Source organism: Pinus tabuliformis, chromosome J, assembly GCF_031772625.1.
Source record: "Pinus tabuliformis cultivar Carrire ecotype Pingquan chromosome J, CPIR1, whole genome shotgun sequence".
NCBI classification, from domain to species: domain Eukaryota; kingdom Viridiplantae; phylum Streptophyta; class Pinopsida; order Pinales; family Pinaceae; genus Pinus; species Pinus tabuliformis.
This window is the reverse complement of record NC_142295.1, coordinates 945521565-945548471: the sequence shown is the minus strand read 5'-3', so window position 1 is coordinate 945548471 and position 26907 is coordinate 945521565. Positions and strand designations below refer to the sequence as shown.

The following is a 26907-nucleotide window of genomic DNA, read 5'->3' as shown; positions in this document are numbered from 1 at the left end:
CCCCCAGCTTCATTTCATTCAACCAGTTGGATGAAATGAAGGTTGAGTTACGAGATCATTTGAAAGACTGGACCTAAAACAAAAAACTGAAATAACTAACCTAAATATACAACTTAACATCTATGAGATCTAGTCAATCTCTCGACTCAAGTAGAGGAGGATTTGTTTCATTTTTTAACGAGCTTGACACAGGAAAAGAACTATGCTCGGATTCGGTTTCATGTTTACACAAGCTTGAAACGAAAAACTATGCTTGTTACAAGTTCACATGCCCCCGGCATAATGATGCAAATCAAGGTACATGCCCCCCAAGCTTCATTGCATTCAATGAGGTGGATGGAATGAAGCTTTACTTTCAAAATCTTGGAAAGACTCGTGGGAGTTGTTTCATTTTTTAGTGAGCTTGACACAAGACAAGGAACTATGCTCATAACTACTTTCTACAATCTACCTAACAAAAAACTATACTCTAAAAAACCTTGATTCATTTTTTAACGAGCTTGACACAAGACAAGGAACTGTGCTCTAAAAACCTTGATTCATTTTTTAATGAGCTTGACACAAGACAAGGAACTATGCTCTAAAATCCTTGTTTCATTTTTTAACGAGCTTGACACAAGACAAAGAACTATGCTCTAAAAAACCTTGATTCATTTTTTAACGAGCTTGACACAAGACAAGGAACTGTGCTCTAAAAACCTTGATTCATTTTTTAATGAGCTTGACACAAGACAAGGAACTATGCTCTAAAATCCTTGTTTCATTTTTTAACGAGCTTGACACAAGACAAAGAACTATGCTCATGACTACTCTCTACAATCTACCTACTTAACCTACCCTTGTTTCATTTTTTAACGAGCTTGACACAAGACAAGGAACTATGCTCAAAAAGTTCGCATGCCCCCATCATAATGATGCAAAACGAGGTACATGCCCCCCAGGCTTCATTGCATTCAACCGGCTGGATGAAATGGAGGTTTACTTTCAATATTTAACTTGAAAAGGGAGTTGTTTCATTTTTAAGGAGGTTGACACAAGAAAAGAACTATCCTCATACCTGATTCATTTTTTAACGAGGTTGACTCAGTAACAGGAACTATCCTCATACCTGATTCATTTTTTAACGAGGTTGACTCAGTAACAGGAACTATCCTCACAAACCCTACTTTCTACAATCTACCTACATATCCTAAAATCTAGCTGATTCATTTTTTAATGAGGTTGACTCAGTAAAAGAACTGTCCTCATGCTAGCCTATTTCATTTTTTAACGAGGTTGATACAGGAAAAAACTATCCTCGTAACATTGATCATGGCTTCCAACTGGAGGAAAGACATGTCAATGGACACACCTTGATCATGGCTTCCAAGAGGTCTTCATCCGAAGGAAGAATACTTCTTGGGAAGGAACACATGTCAAGGGACTCAAAAGGGATAAGAACATCGTGTTCAAGTAATCCCATAGAGTTTTCCATGTCAATTACCGGAGCTAAATCAAAGGAAGATGAGCAAACAGTGAGAGGCTCACTTACATCGGTAACTGAAATCATGGGACCGGTTGCCACATAATTAACCCGTGGCAGGGTAGATACCACTTTAGAATCAGGAACATTTAGGGGTGTCATATTATTGGTAGTTGAAAAAAGACTAGGGAACGAAAGCTGGTCTACAGTCACAATACTGCCATTGTGAGGGAAAGACATCACGCGAAAGAGTGTCGATACGACAGCTTTCATTGCATAAACATAGTCTCGCCCAAGGAGTAAATTGAAATCCAAGGGACCTCGAACTACCATAAGATCAACACAAACAGTTTTACCTTCCAAGGTAATAGAAAACTTAGGAAGGATCCCTAAAGGTTCACTAATTGTTCTGTTAAAAGCTTTCAGATTCTGCGTAATAGGCGCAAGCTGAGGGGAACCCAAAGCTTTCCAAACAGCTGAGGATAAAATACTAACAGAAGCACCCTCATCTACCTGAGTACGATGTATGTCCCTACCACCAGCCTTGACAATGATTTGGAAAGGGATGGAGGAAGGAAGACGAGGTTCTGTCAGTCTATTCCAATCAAAGGAAAAGACCTCAGTACTTGGAGGGGGTTCTGTAGAAATAGGTGAAATGCCCCCCGGCATAGAAGAATCCGATGTAACAAGAAGAACATCAGCGGTATGAAATTTACTCTCGAAAAGGAGAGTGTGATCGACCGAATGTGAAATTGAATCGACCACTTGATCAACTAATGGATCATCAACCTGAGTGACATGAGTTTCACTCTCCAATGGGAGAGTGTGATCGACTGTACTTGAATTTAGATCAATCACTCCGTCAGTTGACGGTAGGTTGGGAGAATGTTTACGGTAACCAGTTGGAAATTCTTGCTGTGGAACAGTAAGGTTTTCCAACAATGTTGAGGCTTCATCCATGTGAGGGCAAATGTGAGTTTGATGACTCCCTTTGCATAACTTACAAGGAAACCTAAATTTACCCTTTTTCCCAGGAACCTGACTATCACTGGTTGATGGATCAATGGAAAGTTGATGAGATTTTTCTGACCATACTTCCAAGACCTTTGGAATACCAGGACAATTGACAAGGAAGTGGTCACCCTTACAAAGCCTGCAAGGGTATTTGGGTTTACGATGCATGTCGGAATTTTCCTCAACACAACTAACACTTACAGCCATGGTTGGTTGGTTGACTTCTTTCTTATCTTGCTTCTTCTTCTTCTTCCCTTTCTTCTTCTTCTTAGCCTCTTGGTTACTAGCATCAAGGCTTTTACCAGGCGCAGAGGAAGAAATGGAGGAAGAAAAATTAGGCGAAGAAGGTAAAGGGTCAACAGAAGGTTGGTGATGTTGAGATGGTGAACTCTGTTGAGGTGAAGCATCCGGTTGAGATGGAACAATTGGAGTATTTTGGGCCAACGAAGTTGAAAATAACCATATCGGTAAACCTATTGTAAATCCAGGTAATGACAAAGTAGCCATATAAGGAGGACCAACATTTCCAAAGTAAGGAAAAGTACTAGGATTCTCATTAGGAGGGGTTCCTAGGTTGATAAATTCCGGAACATTTGCCATTATATTCAACTTCAGTGAATTTTATTAACAATTTAAAACTAAAATTAACAATTCACAATTCACACTTAACAACTAAAATTCACAATTCACACCTATGGTCTCTAAAAGTAAAAACAAACAAATTAACACGCGCTATCAAATCTAGGAGTCAAACCACACACAAACAGTAAGCTCTCCGGACCGAAAACACTAGTTGGTGATGAAGCCCAACCTCGCAGAATTCAGTACAGAAATGGCGGGTGGAACAGTTACCCCGGCAACCTGCTTAATGAATAGACCGGCACAAGTTCCTCCACTTTAACCGTCTCGAAGTGAAGTGAACCCCCCGGAAAATCCAAGTGAGTATAACCGACGTCTGCTCCAGGTATAGTGGGACCTTCCCTCCACCGTCACCTCGGTAGAACCCTAAAGATTATGGTCACTAAGGTCACCAACAGTAACAAATACACATGGGGGAACAGTCTAAACTCCGACAGCACGCAAGGGCAGAGTAGCAAGCTCAATCCCCTTACCGGCTCCTTGACAACAATCCAAGGTTTACCGATAAGTGACCCCTGGCTCCTCGACAATGGTTAATCCGAGGTTTACCGTTTGTAATACGTACTGTCTGGCGTCGTTCCCAACGAGGGGGGAATGATCCCCTCACTGGTTCGGACACGAGCTCGTGCTTCTCCTTTAAGAGGAGCTTTCCAGAGTGCAATTGAAACAATTGGATTTATTCTACTCAAGATAAACTATCTGTTTGGTTTTGTAGTCTTGGAGAGTTAAGTACTCACCTACTCCAAGACCCTAGCCTAAGCTATGTTGGTGTTTCAGAGCCCTAGAAATGTAAAAATTACTAGATGAATTTTAATTAAGCGCTGTGTTATTAAGGCTGTTATTACTCAAATGGGTAAATGGAGATGAAACCAATGGTGTTATGACCCGACTCAACTGAATGCAATCGAATATGATAATGCAATCCTTTCAATTCGATGAATCCTAACTAGAGTAAGGAGAGAGTTTCCATTCAATTCCAACAATGCAAAAAATTGATCATTAAGAGAAAATTTAACAAATTCTCTAATGCACTAATTTCATCAAGAAAAACTAATGAAAATCAATTCCAAACCAATTTTTATTTTTATTTTTGTGGAAATTCAAATCAAAGAAAGCTGATCTAAATCTACGATTGATTTTTCAGAATGTAAACTATGCAATTGTAATCTATGCACAATTCACATGAAAAGTATGCAAATGTAATCTATGCACATTTTTCATTCATATTCTGAAACTGAGAACTCTAATTATGCAAATGTGATCTATGCAAGAGAATTCTCAAACACAAGATGATTCTAATGTAATCTAAGAACCAATCAAGTGCAAGTCGAGAAAATTGGGTGAGAGTTCCAAAGATCAAAACATAAAAACACTCAAAGGCGATTAACACTCATACACAATTTGTTGGAAATAATACTGAGAGGGGGGGTGAATCAGTATTATCAGATCAATCAAACTTTTCAATGCTCAGAAACATATACGCTACTTCAGTTAGGTGAACCAGCGTGTACACGCTACTGTGGTTAAGTAAAACAGCGTATAAGAAGAAAACTCATAATTTAGTTAGCTTATTCTTCAGTTAAGTTCATCAGGACATTATTCTCCACATTAACAGTAAGCAGGTGCAGTATAACAGAACAGATCAAAAACCACACACATGAACACCAAGATATAAGGTGGAAACCCAATGTGGGTGAAAACCACCTGCTGCAAGTTGTCTCTATCTTTCTTGAATAAGAAACTTCAGTTTACAATATTTTGTACTGGTGCAGCCTTGTACCAGTACGCAGGCTACAACCTGCAGAAGGCTACAACCTTCTCTCGTTCTCCAAACTTCCTTGGAAGGGAGCTCCAACCCCCTTTGCTCTTGTACTAGCCAAGATACTAGTACGTAGGTGCTGACCTACAATCTTCCTTCTTTCAGGTATCACTTTTCATACATTTTCAGACTTGGATATTCCTGAAGCACAACATTACAATCTGAAGACCACAAATCATTCAATTTCCACAACAGATCATTGAAGCATAAAACAACCAAACTTTGAATCACTGAACCACTGAACCCTGTCAATCACCAGTTACCAGAACACAGAGCAGACTACAGAACTCTGCAATAACAGTCAGACCCCACTGTAAACCCAAAATCAAGCTTCAAAAGATATACGCTACTTCAATGAGCAAAACCCGCGTATACACGCGCTTTTACCGAAGCCAACCTGCGTACAGATCTAAAAATAAACTTTCTCAATTTGCAGCTGTACCAGACATTAGTTAGACCCAAAACGTAACATTGCGACAATATGCAGATCTAGAAATACGCATAATCAACCATATCATGATAGTGCATTTCAAACCATTAGATCCCGATCTATCCTTAGATCTAGTCTTCCATCAACCGATGTGATCTCTCCTTGGCTTAGATCAAGCAACCCAGAACCTGCATATCAGATCTCTTTCTCTCTTAGATATTCAAGCCTTGTCGAAAGATAATATTGCCTAATGATCTTCTTCTCCTTATATAGCCTTAGGCCTTTCTCAATACCAAGAGCCAAAACCATAGTAACACAATACCATCAACTTTAAAACTAGGGATCGACACGCGCGTCGAGACATAATGGTCTGAAATCATAGGCACAACTTCCAAGGACTAACCACCATGGACCAAAGGAACCTTTCCACATACACGCGCTTTTTCTGAATCGAACTAGCGTGTACACGCGACTTGGGCTTAACGAAACGGCGTGTATGAGCTTCCTTGGCATGCTGTACTGAGATCTGTCTTCTGATTAAGTTGCCATCACCTGTACCAACCTCTGAGTGAGTTGCCATCAAGGACAACACTTGAATCATAATGCCAACAATCTCCCCCTTTGGACTTGATGGCAACCACCACACCAAGTCACTCTCCCCCTTTGACATCAAGGGCAAAGGGCTGTGCTCCCCCTAAGGACATGCTGATACCTCTGTTTGGCTGTGCTGACTCATGCTCCCCCTGACAGTAGGCCAGATCTGCAAAAGATGTTCTTCAACAAGAACCAAGACTTATACACCATAAGGGACCTTCCTATCACCAAAAGACTCAATACATACATCCATACTCCCTACCAAGAGGGGACATATCAGAAACAACCAATTATATTACAGCATTCATCCCAGGCATAGTGGGGAAACCAACATAGGCCGTTACATGACCTTGACACCATAAAAGAGATATGACAAGAGAGATACATGACATAGAGACAACAGATCTAGACCAAGACTTAGGAAAGGCACCAGCAGCATCTGATAAACATCTTGTTAGATCAGCAACCAGGATTTCTTTCTGAGCTCCTTCTCCTGAAACCAACAACCAAAACATCTGAATGCCAACAATGCTTTATGAGACTTTTAAGCTGCTCCCCCTGAACCTGTGCCTGTTGCACTCCCTGAAATTGTGCCTGAAGAATTCTGACATTCCCATTGCTGTTCAGAACTCCAGAGATTTCCCTTGCTGTTCAGAACTTCATATACGCGATTTATCCTGTATAAAACAGCGTATGTACGCGGATATTCTTTCTGCAACAAGCGTCCAGCATACACGCGACTTACCCATCATGAATCCGCGTATATACGCGCATATCCCTTCCGTAACCTGCGTATACCAACTTTTTGTAGAACAAACAAACTTCAACAACAGGATGAAGCATCAACTACTCCCAGCTTTTGTCTGAGATATTCAAAAGTTTCCCTGGGCAGTGGCTTTGTGAGAATATCGGCAACTTGCTCCTTAGAAGGAACATACTCCAACTTGACCTTCTGCTCAAGCACTTGTTCCCGAAGAAAATGGTACTTGATTGGTATGTGCTTGGTCTTTGAGTGCATGACTGGATTCTTTGAAATGCTGATTGCACTTGTATTATCACATAAGATAGAGACAGGTGGAGTGCAAGTGATTTGAAAGTCCTGCAAGGTCTGCATCATCCAAAGAAGTTGTGTGCAACAAGATGCTGCAGCCACATATTCTGCTTCAGCTGTAGATAAGGCAATCGAACTTTGTTTCTTGCTGAACCAAGATACTAATCTGGAACCCATGAAGAAAGCACCTCCACTTGTGCTTTTCCTATCATCCACACTTCCAGCCCAATCTGCATCTGTGTAAGCATGAAGAGTGAGATCTGTATTTCTAGGATACCATAAGCCATAGTTTTGGGTCCCTTGAAGATATTTGAAGATTCTTTTGACTGCCTGAAGATGAGTTTCCTTTGGGTTGGCTTGAAATCTTCCAACCATTCCTACTGCATGTGTAATATCTGGTCGAGTACCTGTCAAATAAAGCAAACTCCCAATCATGGATCTATAAGTGGGTTGGTGAACTGCTGCTGATTCATCATTTGCACTGAGGCTGCATCCTGTAACCATGGGTGTACATACTGGCTTTGACTCTTCCATGCCATACTTCTTCAAGATCTGCTTGAGGTATTTGGTTTGAGACAAGAAGATACCTCCTTCATTTTGTTGGATTTGCAATCCAAGAAAATATGTCAATTCTCCAAGAAGTGACATTTCGAATTCTTTCTGCATAACCAAGGCAAAGTTTTGACTCATAGTCTCTTCATTGCTGCCAAAAATAATATCATCTACATAAACAACAAGAATTAGCAATTTGTTATTTTCAACTTTTATATAGAGATTGCTATCTGCTGATCCTTTTGAAAAGCCTTGTTGGTGAAGATATTTGTCCAACCGATAGTACCAAGCCCTTGGAGCTTGTTTGAGCCCATAGAGTGCCTTTTTCAATCTGCATACAAGGTTTGGATCATTCCCAAGAATGAACCCATCTGGCTGCTCAATATATACTTCTTCTTCTAAGTCTCCATTCAGGAAGGCTGATTTCACGTCCATTTGAAATACCTTGAAGTTTTGAAAGCTTGAGAGAGCAAGGAACATTCGGATGGCCTCTAGTCTTGCCACAGGAGCAAAGGTCTCTTCAAAATCTATTCCTTCTTGCTGTGCATACCCTTTACAAACAAGTCTGGCCTTGTTTCTAATTACTTCTCCATTTTCATTTAACTTATTCTTGAAGACCCATTTTGTTCCTATTACATTCTTATCTTTTGGTCTAGGAACTAATTCCCAAGTGTTGTTCCTTTCGATTTGCTCAAGTTCTTCATCCATTGCTTTGACCCAACATTCATCTTTGCATGCTTCTTTCACATTTTGTGGTTCAATGGAGGAGAGTAGAGCCAAGTAGCTTGAAGCTTCTGCAAGTGTCCTTCTTGTTTGTACTCCTGCTTCTTTCTGCCCCACAATCTGAGTTTCTGGATGATTCTTTTGGACATATCTGGATGGAGTCTTCTCTTCTATTCTTGTCTGCTCCTCTGGTTCTTCTTGAGATTCTTCTTCTTCTTGAGGTTCTTCTTCTTCATTATTTCGCCTTTGAGAGTAACCTTCATCTTCTTCAATGTCTTCATGATGAACTTGCCTAGGAATATATCCCTTCTCATCAACCACTATATCAATACTGTCAACAATTCTGCCAAGTCTTTTATTGTAGCACTTGTATGCTTTGCTATGTGGAGAATAACCAAGAAGAATGCCCTCATCTGCTCTAGGTTCAAGTTTGCCAAGTTGCTCATCAGTATTCTTGATATAACATTTGCTCCCAAAGATTTTGAAGTGCTTCACGGAAGGAGTTTTACCACTCCAAAGCTCATGAGGTGTTTGAGTGCTGTTTACTCGGACATTTGTTTTGTTAAGAATAATAACAGCAGCATGTGCAGCTTCACCCCAGAAGGTTGCAGGAGTACCTGATTCATCGAGCATAGCACGAGCCATTTGTTGGATAGTTCTGTTCATTCTTTCCACAACCCCATTTTGCTGAGGAGTTCTAGCTGTAGAGAATTCTCTTCTTATCCCATGTTCATCGCAGAAATCGAAAAATTCATTTGATGTGAACTCCCCACCTCTGTCAGATCTGAGGCACTTAATTTTGTGTCCTGATTCATTTTCAGCCAATGCTTTGAAGGATTTGAATTTTTCGAATGCTTCATCTTTGTGCTTCATAAGCCCTAACCAAACAAACCTTGAGAAATCATCAATGAATAATATCAGATATTCTTCTCCTCGAGGTGTCCTTTTCTAAATGGACCACATACATCTGTATGGACTAGCTCAAGAGGCAAGCTAGCTGATCCTTCCTTCTCTGGAAAGTTAGTTCTGGTTTGCTTTCCAAACTGACAAGATTTGCATATGGTGTTGTCTGGAATTTTGATATCTGGAAGATCGCGAACTGCCTGATATTTGCATGCTTTCCTTATTTGTGAGAAGCTTAGATGTCCCAACCTTCGATGCCATAACCAGTGCTCTTCATCCTTGCTAAGATAGCATTGTTGTTGTCCTTCTTCAAATATGTACAGATTATTTGGAGTTCTTTTGCCTTTGAGAACTGTTTTTCCTGTATCAAGATCACGAACAAGACATCCATTCGATCTAAAAATAACCTCGGTTTTTTGATCACACATCTGGCTGACACTTAGAAGATTATGCTTCAATCCATCAACATATAAAACATTTCCAGCCTTGACCTTTTCTTTCAAAGGAGCAATACCTTTTCCTTTTATAGTTGCAGGAGTATCATTTCCAAAAGAAACTTTCTTTCCCTTTTCTAAAGTAGAATAAGATTCAAGTTTTTCTTTATCACCTGTCATATGTTTCGAACATCCACTGTCAATGTACCATAGATTTTCCTGTCCTTCTGCATAAAATGCTATCCCACATCTTTCTGTTTGAGGTTCCTTTATTCTCCATGTTTTGGTGCTTGTGGCTTGTTCCTTTTTCTCCTGAAACCTGCTCCTGCATTCAGAGTCTTTATGACCAAAATTATTGCAAATAGAACATTCAACTTCATTTTCAAGAACCGAAAAGTTGTTATAGGTCCTTTTTGTAATCCCTGTCATACTTCTTTGTTTTTGAGCTTCCCTAGTCATGATTGTTTTATATGCAACACATTGAGCTGCTCTGTGACCAAAGTTGTGGCAAGAAAAGCATTGTCCATTGAAGAAGCTTCTGCGGTTATTGAATCTACCAGCCAACTGATTGTAATTTCTATTTTCATCTATTCTTGAGCCAAACTGAGAAGATTTTACCTGTGGTTGGTTGTAGCTTTTGTTCATCCTTAAGGAGGATTGTCCCTGATAGTTTCTGTTTGTAATTCGTCCCTGCTTTACCTGATTATCTTCATTGTTCTTCCGCTCATTTCTTCTTGCTGCATCAAGATAACTTTTTGAGGTGGATGCTTGAGAGGTTTCTCCATTATAGCCCAAACCTGTCTTGTTTAGAGGAGACCGCTGCACACTGATAATCTCATCCAAAGTTTCAGATCCTTTGACAAATTTAAGATTAATAGCTTTTGTTTTCTCAATTTCTTTTCTGAGACCAACAATTTCACCTTCTAGTTTTTCAAGATGTTTTTCCTTTTCATCAATTGAAATTGCAAAGTATCAATGATCACATTCTTTTCTTCTATGCCTCTCTTGAGTCTAGTGATTTCATTATAGAGATTATCCACATCTACAGCATCCTCATAATCATCATCTTCAAATGCCATTAACAGCTTATATTTATTACCTTGTTCATCTTCATCACTGTTTGATAAGCCATCACTATCTTCATGGGTGTAGTAGCTTTTCTTATTTGCACTTTGTTTCTTGTTCCATCTAGCAGGTTCTTTTCCTTTATCCTTATAAGGACATTTTGCAGCATAATGACCTACTCTCCCACAAGCAAAGCATTTGAAAGGTAGCTTACCTCTGAACCTTCCAGAACCCCTTTGAAGATTTCTGACAAAATTTGATTCTTCTTCCTCTTCTTCTGGAACATGGCTTGCTTCATAGTAATCTTCTTTTCCTGATGCCTTAAAAGCAGCTTCCCTTCTGTCAGATGGACCTCCCTTTCTCATTTCATAAGCGGTTAGAATTCCATGTAGCTGAGACATAGTGAGAACACGGAGATTTTCTTTTTCTTCTATTGCAGATACTTTAGATTCAAACTTGGGGGATAATGATCTTAGAATCTTTTGAACTACTATAGTTTCTCTTATTTCTTCACCCAAATTTTTCATACAATTAACAATCTCATCTACCCGAAGAAAATAATTAGCCACACTTTCATCATTATACATCTTGAGAGTCTCATATTGAATCCTGAGAGTTTGAAGTTTAGCTTGCTTTACCTGTTCATCTCCTTCATAGCTAGTGATCATTTTGTCCCATATTTCTTTTGCTGATTTGATGTGCATGACCTTCATGAATTCTGTTTGAGATATACTTCCTAATAGAGTACTGACAGCTTTTGCATTTGTTTCATACTTCTTTTTCTCAGCTGGATCTGTAGGAGTAGCTGAAGGAAAAGCATAGCCTGTTTCTACAATGTTCCAAACTTCTGTACCAAGAGATTGAAGATATGCAGTAACTCTTACCTTCCAATAATTGAAATTTGTCCCATCAAAAATCGGGGGCCTGATTGATGCTTCTTTCTCGTAGCTGCTCATGATGAATGATCTACCTTCAAGCGATCAAGCTTCTCTGAAGGACCTGCTCTGATACCAATTGTTGGAAATAATACTGAGAGGGGGGGTGAATCAGTATTATCAGATCAATCAAACTTTTCAATGCTCAGAAACATATACGCTACTTCAGTTAGGTGAACCAGCGTGTACACGCTACTGTGGTTAAGTAAAACAGCGTATAAGAAGAAAACTCATAATTTAGTTAGCTTATTCTTCAGTTAAGTTCATCAGGACATTATTCTCCACATTAACAGTAAGCAGGTGCAGTATAACAGAACAGATCAAAAACCACACACATGAACACCAAGATATAAGGTGGAAACCCAATGTGGGTGAAAACCACCTGCTGCAAGTTGTCTCTATCTTTCTTGAATAAGAAACTTCAGTTTACAATATTTTGTACTGGTGCAGCCTTGTACCAGTACGCAGGCTACAACCTGCAGAAGGCTACAACCTTCTCTCGTTCTCCAAACTTCCTTGGAAGGGAGCTCCAACCCCCTTTGCTCTTGTACTAGCCAAGATACTAGTACGTAGGTGCTGACCTACAATCTTCCTTCTTTCAGGTATCACTTTTCATACATTTTCAGACTTGGATATTCCTGAAGCACAACATTACAATCTGAAGACCACAAATCATTCAATTTCCACAACAGATCATTGAAGCATAAAACAACCAAACTTTGAATCACTGAACCACTGAACCCTGTCAATCACCAGTTACCAGAACACAGAGCAGACTACAGAACTCTGCAATAACAGTCAGACCCCACTGTAAACCCAAAATCAAGCTTCAAAAGATATACGCTACTTCAATGAGCAAAACCCGCGTATACACGCGCTTTTACCGAAGCCAACCTGCGTACAGATCTAAAAATAAACTTTCTCAATTTGCAGCTGTACCAGACATTAGTTAGACCCAAAACGTAACATTGCGACAATATGCAGATCTAGAAATACGCATAATCAACCATATCATGATAGTGCATTTCAAACCATTAGATCCCGATCTATCCTTAGATCTAGTCTTCCATCAACCGATGTGATCTCTCCTTGGCTTAGATCAAGCAACCCAGAACCTGCATATCAGATCTCTTTCTCTCTTAGATATTCAAGCCTTGTCGAAAGATAATATTGCCTAATGATCTTCTTCTCCTTATATAGCCTTAGGCCTTTCTCAATACCAAGAGCCAAAACCATAGTAACACAATACCATCAACTTTAAAACTAGGGATCGACACGCCCGTCGAGACATAATGGTCCGAAATCATAGGCACAACTTCCAAGGACTAACCACCATGGACCAAAGGAACCTTTCCACATACACGCGCTTTTTCTGAATCGAACTAGCGTGTACACGCGACTTGGGCTTAACGAAACGGCGTGTATGAGCTTCCTTGGCATGTTGTACTGAGATCTGTCTTCTGATTAAGTTGCCATCACCTGTACCAACCTCTGAGTGAGTTGCCATCAAGGACAACACTTGAATCATAATGCCAACACAATTTAGCCCCCCCCGGCGAATGAGGGGGAAATTTTTTTGCAAAAACAAAAGCAAAAAGATGCAAAATTGTGAAAAGACTGAGAGAAACCTCCAAGTAATGACCAAAGGAAATCAAATTAAGAATTTCTCAAAAAAGAGACTCAAAGCACCCAATTGATGAAAGCTAAAAGCAGGAATGCTAATGAAACAAGTTCAGGTGAAAATTTTTGACAGGGTACTAAAGGATCTGGGCAGAAAACACTAAGAAAAACCAAAATCTAAAAGCAATTAAAGCAAAAATGGAGTTTTCCTAAGTTTTTACAGGAAGACGCAAGCAACCCGTTAGAACAGGCGCGGGCCCGCTCTGTGCAAACGGCAACAGCGCGTCCAAAGACGCACTGTGCAGTACTCAGAGGGTGCGTCCTTCTGGAAAAGTTAAGAAAAACCAAATCTAACTAAATCTAAAGCTAAGCCACCCAAATACTAATTCTCACAGTCAAAAACCAGAAAATAAAAATGATTTTCTCAGAGCAAAGTTCACACAAAGGAAAAGACTTTCACATTAATGGATTCCCCAGTGGAGTCGCCAATTTGTCGTATGGAATCAGTCAAAAGTGCGGACACAACTGACCTCCCTAGGAGTCTAAACTCTCTAGCGACAAACAAGACAAAATGGAGCGATCTTTCTCTAAATACACCTTTTAAAACATGAAAACTACAAATGTTTAGGCTTACCTTATTCCAAAACGCTGTTGTTGTAGTCCGTCCTTGCCGATCCGGATGAGCTCCTCCTTCACATCAATTCCTGCAACCACAAACAATCAAACAATTACCAAGCACTTGCATCTCATATAATAAAACATATATTCAACATGCAGACCAAGGAACACATGAAATAACTCATTAACACAAGCTATTGAGAAAAATGAACCAGTTCGTATTAATAACGAAACAAAGAAACTCTTACAACCTGGCCTTGGTGTTGTGCAAGTTCCTCCCAGGGTCCATCAAGGGTTTTCCTCTACTTTGACAAAGCTCACCCACTTCCAAGTAGAATCAAGCAAAGACAATCTCTCCTCACAAGGTTCTAAATGGGAGTCCTAATTCCTGCAGCATTTACCCAAAGAAAATGTATAGCTTCAACCTCTTCTCCTTCTGGTTCAATGCCTTTATTTATAGTGCTGTAAAGAGGTTATTCAGGTCCACCATCAATGGGATAATCCCCCTCTTTGGGTGGGATAGCTCCCTTATTGATGGGATAAGTTCCTCCTTAATAGGGATACATGAACCAACTGGAGGCGTATCCATTTCATCAAACCGACCTCTAGAAAGTTCTAGAAGTAACCACAAGTAACTTTTTTAAGATGAAACTTGCGCATTTTGCCTTTTACAGAAGGACGCACCTGTCCCTTAATATACAGAGCGTCCAAGGACGCAGCCTTTGTGAACATTGTGAGCGTCCCCGCAGGTAAGGCTTGAGAGAACCTGCGTCCCCAGAGATAAACACATTTTTTACAAGACTTTCTCTCTTTTTTTGAGTTTGAGATGGATAGCAGAGGCATAAGACTTGCCTAAGAGGGTAGCATGACTGTTGATTGAGCCATACTAACTGTAAATAGTCATGGTGACATTTTTTAGTGTAACAAATCTCGAACTCACTTTGCATCTTTGTAGCAAAGTTCTTACTTAGTCAATCATCATTGCTACCAAAGATTATATCATCCACATATACCTCAATGATTGTTAAATTATCCTTATCTATTTGTACATAAAGATTGCTATCAACAGTACCTTTCTTCAACCCTTGTTGATGTAGATATCTGTCAAGATGAGCATACCATGCTCTAGGAGCCTGCTTGCGACCATACAAGGCCTTCTTTAACCTGCAAACATAGTCTTCTTTTTCTGATAGTAGAAAACCTTCAGGTTGTTCGATGTAAACTTCTTCTTCTAATTCTCCATTCAGAAATGTTGACTTAACATCCATTTGGTAGACTTTTATTTTTCTTGAGCATGCATAGGTGAGAAAAATCTAGATGGCTTCCATTCTGGCAACTGGTGCAAATGTTTTGTCGAAATCAATTCTTCCACTTGTGCATATCCTTTGCAGACCAATCTTGTCTTGTTCCTAGTAACCTGTAATCCTTCAATTGTTTTTTTCCCCCTGAACCTTTAATGAAACTACCATCTTGTTCAAAATACCTTCCTATCAATCATAGACCTATGCCATATAATGTTGCATAGACTCCTCTTGTAGAAACATTATGGAGTCAACATGCCAGATTGTTCAAAATAGTGAATCACATAATGGGCCATCTTGACTTGAGTCATTATCTGAAGCAACTGCTAATTCCTCATGACCTTTTGCTTTTACAAATCCTGAAAGCATAACTACTGAAACCTTGTTATATGCTTTGTCTTCTTGTACCTGTTTCCTTTTCCAGACCTTCTTATTCCTGCAATCTCAAGCCATGTGCCCATAGTTATGACACTTGAAGAATTCAATGTTGTCCATAGGTGATTCCATCTGATATTTGCAACCACGAGCACTATGGCCATAGTTATGGCATTTGAAACATTCAATATTTGGCCCATCTAGCACATATTCTCTTCTGACAAATCATCGTGGAACCTGTCTCGTGATCTTGCAAACTTGCTTCTAGGGTTTTAAAGATAATGATTGTACCTGTCAAAAAATTCACAATCCCTAGCCATAGGTCCATAGTTAGCACATAAAAATCAATAACCATTAAATAAACGAACATACCTATAAGATTTTTCATCCTTCTTTGGAGGCAGTGTTGTAGTTTCTTGTGGTCCTTTTATTCTTGATTGCTTTGGTCGTGTTCTTTGCAGTTGCAACATTCTTCTTTGGATTTTCACTTAGATCAACTTCCTTCTTAAAATCATCCTGCGAAGTTGTGGAGCTTGTACCTTCAACAACTGGAGATTTACCATCTTTAATTGCCTTCATTTTTTCTTCTTCATCTGTCTTATCTTGTAAGTATTCTTTTTTCAATCCCTTGAGTTTGTTGATCTCATTACGAGTTGCATCAAGTTCTTCTTGCTTTTGAGCAAGATCTTCTTGAAACCATCTTTTCAATATCTTCCTTCCTTTTTCTGCCTCCTCAACCTGTAGCTTGAGATGAGTGGTCTTCTCTACTTCTCTGTTGAGAACTTGTATCTGTTCCTTCTGATTCTCATTTTCAATCCTGAATCTGCTTATTTCTATTGAATATGTTTCTAATTCCTTTTGCTTTTGGTAAACGAAGGATATGTATCTTTAATTAAATTCCTTCCTTTCAATTTCTGCTTCTTACATCTGTTGTGTGATCCTACTAATCTCTGCAAATGTTGTGTCAAGTTATTGTTTCTTCTGTTGGACTTCTCTCTTGAGGTCTCGTGTCATTGTATTATTTATTTCTTCCAACTTCTTTTGAAGTGACTCTTCAATACATTTGTGTTCTTCAACTTCAATTTTTGAGACCTTGCACTTGTTCTCCAAGAGTATTGGAACGGATCTTCTCAGCCTTGAGCTCTTTTATAAGCTTGATTGCCTCCTTAGAAAATTCTTCTATGGTCAACCCTTCTTCATCATACTCAGAAGGATTCGAGTTTTCAATAACACCTTGACCTAATTTATTTTTTGAATAAAGATTATGAAGCTTTTCCCAAAGAGCTTTAGCTATTGAACATTGACCAACTTTTGTTTTCACAAAATTTGGCAAAACATTCAAAATTACATTCATGGCCTTTGAATTGTACATTTTAGCTTCCTCGATAGATGTGTCTCCATAAACAATTGATTCCCATACTTCATGTGCCTGCAAAGATACTTCCATCCTGGATTTCCATATCCAATAATTATTTGCATCAAAATCAAGGGTTGGTACACAATACTCACTTTCTTGAGATTTTGTTCTACGTGTACCTTCCTTTGAAATACTTGTAACCCACTTCTTTGACTTTCCCATCTCTATGCTCTTAAAACTGACTTCTAGCGGTTAAGTTGTTATTGAAGGAACCAAGCTCTGATACCAATTGTTGGAAAATACTGAAGGGGGGGGGGGTGTTGAATCAATATTCCTCAACAATTATCACTTTTAAATCTTTTCAGAGCATTAGTTAATCTTCAATTATTATTAAAATCTATGCAGTAATAACAATAAATTAAAGAACCCATGAGGCACAAAGATTTTAGGTGGGAAACCCCCTCCAGGTCAAAAACCACCGAACACTTTCGTAATAAATTCGTTAATCTTCAGCCCCAACTGAAATGAAAGAAACAAATTTCTAGAATTCTAGAGAAACATTCTTCTTCTGCTCCCACTCAATGGACGCTCCAATGCCCGAGATTCTTCAGTAGTCAACTAAACAGATGCTCCAACACCCAAGGAGCTACAACTCACCCTAGCACCACCCTACCACCCTAAATTTTTCATGGGCTTGACCTTGTTGGTGACTTCATGCACCAGCCTAGCACCACCCTACCACCCTATAGAAGAATAAAAGAAGAATGGACTCCTGTACTAGGGAAAATGGTCCACTTTACAATGATATAGAATGATGTAGAAGAAGAAGACACACTAGACCGTAACTCCAACTATGACACAACCACCTAATGATGATCCTAGACCTCCCAACACAGCCTCTTCAACTCTTGGTAGATAGACACTTGTACAACTTTTACAATGATGCTTTTACAATGACTATGTACAATGATACTTTTGTAATGATTGTATGCAGTGCTTCCCACTTGAAGACTTCATATGGTGAACTTCTTGCTGTTGTTTTGCACCTTGATTGCTGCTCTTGTCATGCTACCCTTTCTCACTCTTCAGAACATTAGATTATGCATTGATTCTTCTCTTGATGAACATATAGTACCTGCAAAAATTCTTCAAGGAAATACCCATGACATGATAATAGCAAAACTTACCTCATCCTGCAGAGCATATGTCACTGCTAAACAAAAACAACAAATTAGAATACAAAGAACCTAATGCAATTAATAGATGAACATGCATATACATAATATACTTACCTGTAGCTTACCTCTGCTGCATCATTTTGTTGCACCTTGCTCTTTGCTGCCCTAGAAAGTCTGTTCCTTTGCAACCCTTCACAACACTTGATCTAGTTTTTCTTGCCTTCTAGGAACATGATATTTAATCTGATGTATATTTGTGATTTCAGATCCCCAATATGTGATCTTTGGTCTTGTATTATCCCTCTGAGTCTTCTTTCCAATGCCACATGTCTAACCCGATTTGGACTCTTCAAGACAAAGTTATGCCCAATCTCTCACAATGACCTAATTATGGAATAGTTCAGTAGAGTGAACTTGTACGACGTGCCACATGTCACTGTTTCCTCCTTCGGCTCTGAAATTGATACAAAAAAGGACAAAATTCCTTGCATTATTAGCCACTTTTTATAGAATTCCAATCTTCTTCTCAGAGAGAGAGTTATGACGTTTTTTTCAAGGTCATTTCATTGAGATGAAATTCGACAGCATGCAAAACCCTAACTTCCACAGATCATATCTATGAAAATATAGCGAACCAAGATCTGACATTTAGTCACGACATTCATCAGGATTGCACATCAAATGGGTTTTAATTTCAGAATCTAAGACTTCACAAAAATGAAGTTATAGAGAAAATGCCACGATCACTGCATTTGGAGGATATATGAGATTTGTTTTTATAGAGTTGAGAGGGGCTTCTATAGAGAATGTTGGAGGTATTTTAGGAGCTTAAAAAGTTATTACTTATTGGCTATTCAATGACCAAAACCAATTATGAGTGCCATACCACAACCCCATATGGTTTTAGCCCACTAACTGGGGTTACCAACTTCAAACATGAATATCTCTCAAACCATGAAGAATTACTTGGCATGCCATATATCAACGAAAACATCTTGATGAGTAGAATCTAGCAAGAAGATCCTTGACTCAAAATAGAGTAAGTTGTCAAGTCAAAATTCCCTTGCAAGTTCAGGGTAGCCCTTGGTGTTACTTGGGTTGACATCGATGACAACCTCATATCATCTTTAGATCAACAATGCCTACTTCCAAAATTGGTTGTCCATATGAGCCTTAAGAGTCTCATTTTTCTGCTTAATCTCCCTCTATTTAGAAAATATATTTACATTTGCAGCAATGCTGGCCTCTGTAGATTGGATTATTTCCATAGGTTTCGAAAAAGAAGAATTGGGATTTGTTATCCCTGTTTATGAGGCTTCTTCTTGATCTCCAAGATCAATAAAGTCTAGTTGCCTGCTACCTGATGACATAATCAATCCTGTATTCATCTTCTTTGGCTGAATAATGAAATATTTAACCAGGGTTGTATGAGTTGTGGTCTCCCCCGTGGTCCTCTTTCGTGGATTTGTCTTTGTCACTAGAGTGTTCACCTGTGGTGTTGAAATACTCTTTTCATTTGTTTCCTATAATGTCCCTTTAGACCACTCCTCCTGGTTCATGTATTTCTCTAATTCAGGTCTAGGAGTGTGGTTGTATGGTGTAGACTTCAGTTGAATTCTTAATGCTGAAATGATCCCAAAAGCATCATAAGACCAAGTAAAACTAAGCTTGAAGTTCATCTCTTTTAACAGTTGATCAGCTTCCATACCTGCAGACTTGGTAGTGCAAATAAAGGATCCTATCTGGGCCTTGAGCTTGAATTGTGACTTCTTCTTGGCTGAAACAAAATGCAGCTCATCCATGTTAATCATCTGCCTTATGTATTCCAATGAGAAAATTCTCATTGGCACATACTTAGGAAGTTTGTAGGGAGCTAACTCACTGCCATAGACTCTTATCTCAGTATAATTCTGGTATAAATACCAGTCACCTATCTTTGTCTGATCAGATAAGTGTAGAGTCTTTTTTATTTCTTCATTAATCCTGGGTTCTGTCTGACTGTTGATAAGTTGAAGAACTGGATGAATGAACAAGTCAATGAAGTCTGAATAGGTACACTTTGTTGAATTGGCTCTGACTAACTCTGTCCAATGGATCACTAATTGATCCATCCCTCGATCATCCTGCTTCTGAAGTTGAATAGCCAATAAATCACCTCTCTGAAATAAAAACATATGAATAATCACAAATGAGTATCTGAATACTCCTTGAGTAGTGAAACGGATTAGCTGTTCATGAATATTATCATCCAAGAATTGGCTGTAATTAAACATGAATGCTGGCTGAAATTCTACACTGTAGATGGATAGGAATCCAAAAATGGATTCTACACTGTAATCATTCTCGTGCCCTAGGAGGTAGGATAGTAAAGAGGTAACATGTCTGGTGGATTCAGGAAAATCAGAAGATGGTTAGGGTGGATTTCTTTTAGGCATTTTGGCATCTTCAAATAAGAAAATCTCAAAAATGGCAGTTCTTTGTGGTAATGGGGATTCTGGCAATAGATGCATCTCATGTTCCACTTCTCTCTTGGGTGGTAACCCTTTAGGTTCCTAGAAAACATCCTCGTATTCTTGTAGCAACTCTTCTAGTTGTTGTTTTGGTTTCTAGTACACCCCTCCATGGATGACTATTCTCTCACTGACTCTTCTATTGATTGATTTTCTCTTAAAAACAATAAAGCATACTTCTTTCTAGAACTGGTCATTTTTTGGGCTTCATTGGCACTTATAAGTGAAATTTTTTTACTTACCCTTGTGTGTGTTGATGGTGAAGGATTTTGCATGGAACAAGTATGAATTACACGTTGTGCGCAATTAGTTATATTTATATTAACACATTACATATTAATATTAATATACATGTATAGTGTTGAAATAATTTACATTTTTATTATATTTAGAATTGCTTTATCTTAAACTTGAGTGTTACTTAGATTTGAATGGGCTCTTTTGGATAAAAGGAGTCATTCATGGAGTTTAGTGTAGAGATTTGAGGTGCAAAAGAGAAGCGGAGGAAGAGATTGGGGGTCATTCACGGAGTTTTAAGGTTGAAGCGGTAAATAGGTCACTTGACATTTTCACTATAAATTTTCTTCTAAGAGGTTTTGGAACTTAATATGAGAGAGTGTTTAGAAGGGAGCAAAGAAGCTTTAGTATATACATATCAACTAATAGTTAAATATTCTTACCATGCACTTGGCCAGAGGGAAGTTTGATGAATTCGAAAGTAGACTTGGATTGATACATAATTCCTTCCTCACTAAGAAGAAGCTTTTAGAATTATTGCTTGAATATGAATCTCTACATAGGTTTAGTGTGAACAAAGAAGATGTCATTTCAAATATTTTGGAAAAAGCAAATTTAAAATAGTAATTTTATTTGAGAATTGACTTTATTAAAAAATGTGAATCTCATATTTAGCTTAAATAAGTCTATAAAGCTATGTTTCATGCATGCATGACATGGAATAGGAGTAAACTAAAAAATATATTAGGGCTTTGGTCTTGGCAGAAAGTATAAAGATAGGTGGAGATAGTGGTTTTCACACAAACTTGAGAAATTGAGCAAGTTGTGAGACAGAGAGAGATAGATGGAGAACCAAGGAAAGATGCATTTTTGACAATGCATGCTTCCATATAGATATCGTACAATTTTGTACAATCATATGGAACAATTTCATTTGGTCATATGATTTGCACTTGTAAAACGTAGTTGGTATGAGGCCATGATTTGCACTTCTAAAACGTAGTTGGTATGAGGCCAAAATATGGTTGAAGATGCCTCCTTGATCCTTAGGAAGACTGGATATCTTGCTTATTGGGTGAGGATCATAATCTTATGAAGGAATAATTATAGTCGATGAGCACTTTAATCACCGAGTGGGATTGTTGTACATTTTTACTAGTAATGAGGATGCGTTCCGGCCGACGTGAAAGGTCAGACGTGATGACCTGACGTTTCCGGACATGAAAGGCCAATGTGGTATAAATCAAAGGGCAGTTTTCTATTTTCAAAAGCATAGAGTGAGAGTGAAGGAAGTATATAACGTTCATAGAGCGCAAGTAAGTAAGGGGACCGTTGAATTTTAATAAAACAATAATGGCATTTGGCTGCAGCACCTGCAATGCCCAATTCGACGAGGAGGAAGAGCGGGTATTTCATCGCAAGTCTCAATGGCACCGCTACAATCTCAAGAGAGAGGTATATGCATTAATTAATTAATTTGTTATTCATCACGCCTCTGAATAGAATGCAATGGACAGTATAGTATTTTAAGATTTATCTGTCTTTTACTTTAACTTGTGAAATGTATTTCATCTTAACGGAAATTATTAATGCATTCTCAATTTCTTAGGCTGTTGGCGTTCCTCCAGTGACAGAAGCTTTATTTGAAAATAGACAGCAAGCTTTTCGTGATGAACGGTCGAAGAGGAAGCAGATGTATGGCAGTGGCCTGTTAAGCAGCTCCTCCGAATCACCACAGTGGGATGCCACCCGCTGCTTCATATGTGATTTCGGGGCAGATGCAGGGACCGTTGAGAGGTGTATAGAGCATATGCACAAGCAGCATGGCCTTTTTATTCCTCATGCCGAATCTTTGAAAGATCCCCGAGGATTACTCAGTTACCTTGGGGTTAAGGTATGTTTATTTATATTTCATGAGAATATGCTGTTTCTCAACATCATATGTATGTAAATTATGTCATATTATTTCTCCTCTTTCAACTAATTTCAAGCTCAGAATTGGAATTGAAGTCTTATTCTCTTTTCCCTTTTTCCTTTTTTATGCCATCGCAGGTTGCCAACGGTTTCATTTGTTTGTATTGCAATGAGGAACGACAACCATTTTCAAGCCTAGAAGCTGTTAGGAATCATATGTTCTCTAAAAGCCACTGCAAATTACACTATGAAGATGGAGATGAAGAAGAAGATAGGCATTTAGATCAGTTTTATGAAACGCAAATAGTGGCTGCACAAAAAGAAGTTGAATTCGAGTTGGGGTTAGGAGGTACTGAACTAGTCATCAAGAGAAAGTCTGAAGATGGAACAACATCAGAGTCAAACAAGATACTTGGTTTTCGTCAATTTCTTCGTTATTACCATCAGAAGCCACGCCCCACAGCTGACAGAGATCATGTTATTCCTGCTGCTGCATTACAACATAGCAGGCATCGAAACATGTGTTTGCAAGGAGTGCTAACTAAAGACAAACTTGACCAGATATCGCGGCTGCGCAATCAAGAAACTAGAAACTACCGATCTCGTGATGCAAAATCTAGCTATCGCCAACGCCGTCCAAACAAAATAAAATCTTTCCATAAGTAGTATTACTAATTCAAATATCCTACCTCCTACCTACATTGACATGGCAAACATTTTTATACTCAATTACAAAAAATTGATATTTTACTGGTGTTATTATTATTATTTTATTATTTTAAAGTAGATGGCTCATATTGAAATAATTATAATTTAGTTCAGATGAGCATTGAAATATTTTATTTGCGACAAACATTTTTTTTTCACTACAAAATAATTTTACAATCCACTTTACACCATCTGCATTTAGTAAAATTAAAACACCAATAAAATCACCAAAAACATTAATTTCTCAACAAACTCAACTACCAGAACCATTAACAACTACCACATGACTTATGAAATAGTTAAATCAAACCCATGTCCTGGTGTGAATATAAGATCAAAATCTGAAAATATACTCCAATGACCTTTACCATTTGGAATCATTTTGACGTAGGAAGTTTTACCTCACGTAGAATATGGTCACATTGGAGACATTTTTGCCAGATACCTGAATGGGATGGGCTTCCTTTTTCTTCACAATTGTCTGCAGCCCAAACTGTACCATGATTCAACACTCATCTCCCATGAGTTGATCGTCATTGCTACATAACTTTCTGCCCCCAAAAAAGAAACCTCCATTGCCGAGTTCATCTTATAGAAGCCACATATATAAGAATACATAATACTTCTAGATCTGAGAATAGTGGATCTAGATTACTAAAAATAGTTGATACAACTAATAACCTAGGAGCTCACACAATTACACGTCATGACAACATGAAAGCCATGGAAGCATTATTTCCAATATTAATCAATTTAATTTAAAGGAAAAAAATACATAACTATTTTGTAGATAAATCTCAACCTTTGATTTTTGTATACTACAAAAAATATTATAAAATATTTCATGGAGGTGAAATCAAAACCATTCACCAAATAATTATTGATAATTAAATTAAAACTAGCATTTACACTAGATGTTGCAAAGGAAACTCCCTAAGGCATAAACTGAGGAACAATAGCGACATGGGAATGGGAAAATCAATGCACCTTTAGTAGGCTCCCTCGCTTATTTGGTCCATTCTACCATGTCTTGAACTACCTTTCTCTTTGTACCTCCTTATGTAAACCAGAGGAGGAGGATGGATGGAAGAACTATCTTCATGTTCAGCTATTTGGTTTCAATTATGTGTTGTAGTGAAGTAACTATATATCTATAGTAATGTTTTAAAAGAAGCATTCTAAGAAATCAAGCTTATCTCCCTAAGTATCTTACCCTCTGGACCTCTTTATCTAAACCAAAAGAGGAGGATGATAGATGGAACTTATCTAAACCAGAGGAGGAGGATGATAGATGGAACTCTGAATTGTAGTGAAATAACTATATATCTATGGTAGTGCCCCTGGAACAAGTGTTTTGAGTGGGCCATAACATAGTCTACCATTGTATTGAAAAGTATAGTAAAGACAATGGTGGTACTACCAAATCTCTTCACAAGTGCTTGGAATCGGCTCTTAAAGAGTTAGAGAGCGTTGGCTAAGTGTTTGATAAAAAGTTTGAATGTGAATGTGAAGTGATTGACAAAAGACTTGCATGCCAAGTATTAATGCTTTCTTATGAAGTGGTTATTGGGATGAAAGTAAATAGAGAATGTTATGATCACATTGATAGTGTTCAAATCATCGTCATGTTAATAGGGAAAATTTCAATTTTGTGGGTTTGGTTTTCTTGATTAAACATAAATTGACACTCAAGTAGGGGATCTCAATGGTCGAGTATCAACTTATTTTTGAAGATAAACAACTTGATGATAATTATTTATTGTTTGACTATGAAATTGTAAAAGATTCAACCCCTTAGTGGTGCCATGGGTAATTGTGGATCGTCCTCAAACCCTCTTTCCTTTAAGGATGTGGTTCAGTGTTATCAATCTAATTCAATCACTTCAAACCCTTTATGCCTAATGATTCTATTATGGAGAGATTCAAAGAGGTTCTCAAGTTGGAGGTTACACATTTGCTTTCGTTTTACCAACCCTCTTTGCTAATCTATATATTCAATGTTTTATAGCCTTCTACTTAATATTATCAATGAAATTTCAACATAGACACAACATTTTGAGAGTGATCTCTACTCCAATGTTTGAAAACCTTATTGATTTTCAAAGTGCCTTAGAGGAGGGTCCCTAATTTTGGTATTAAGTAGGTCTTTTTGTTACTCCTTTGTTTTCACTTTCAATATATCCTTCTATTTTTCCCATAACAAAATCCCAGTTGGGTTCAACTCCCAAATCCACCCCTTCATATTTGGAACTTATTAGTGGTTAAAGATATTGGCAACACTTTGGGTAGTTACACCAAATCCTATTTAAAGAGGATTAAGTTAGGTATTTTCACATATGCTATGATATGTGTCATGATTGATATCGATTAGTTGGGATCTATAGAACAAGATGTCAATACAAATGGGAAATTTTAGATGGGTTCAAGTTCTTGGTTACAATAAGACCACTTTTTAGTGTTAGCAATACTAACACCCCCATATCTTCTAGATTATTTTCCTCATTCACATGATTATTCAAAGAGGAAAAAAAGTCATCGGTCCTAACTAAAATGCTGGAAAATATCTGAGTAGTTGCATCCAGAGGATGAAGTAAATAAGAACAATGTGAATCAACAATGCCATTTTCCAAAGAAGTAAAGCATTATTTATCTGGAAGTGTCCATTGAAGATATATGAGAAGACATGAATATCATACTTTCCTCATCAATGATGAAGCTATAATAAAACTAATGTTTGTTTTTTTTTTTTTGAATGTTGAATTCATTTTTACTAAACATAGTATCACTTATAAATAAATATATATATATATATAAAACCTTTAGACTCGCTAAGTCAAAAATGTAAAATGTAAAGAAATCCAATGACAAGTTTCCTTTTGAGATCAACCTGAACTAATGTTTGTTTGTTTGTTTGTTTGTTTGTTTGTTTTTTATTTATTTATTTATTTATTTATTTATTTATAAATGAATGTTGAATTCATTTTTACTAAAGATAGTATCACTTATATATAAATATATATATAATACCTTTATACTTTCTGCTAAGTCAAAAATGTAAAATGTACGGAAATCCAGTGACAAGTTTCCTTTTCAGATTAGCCCGAAGAATGGTGGATTTCTTTGACTTGTTGGAAGGAAATAATAATGTGGCACACATTTAAATGGTGCACTATGAAGTTCAAATGGACGAAATTAGTACGCAAAAAATGATACAGAAAGAAATTGGACTTTCTAAAAAATATAATATAATCTAACAGGAAAATTCATTTAGATAATGAAAGGGATCCACATAATAGCACCCATAGCAAGCCAAAAGCGATTCATATCTGATAGATGACCATTTTCACATTAATCCCATTTTTGGGAAGTCTATATTCATATCAAGAAGGTTTGACATTTGATGAGTATGACATAGAAACCCAAGAATATGCTATATACCTGGTTAGATTGTTGTTAAAAGGAATATAA

General features: G+C 37.8%; 1 pseudogene; it reads left to right on the top strand.

Annotated features, from left to right (window-relative positions):
- Window positions 1-22170: 22170 nt before the first annotated feature.
- On the top strand, window positions 22171-23397 carry LOC149229909 (cytoplasmic 60S subunit biogenesis factor REI1 homolog 1 pseudogene; annotated as a pseudogene).
- Window positions 23398-26907: the final 3510 nt, after the last annotated feature.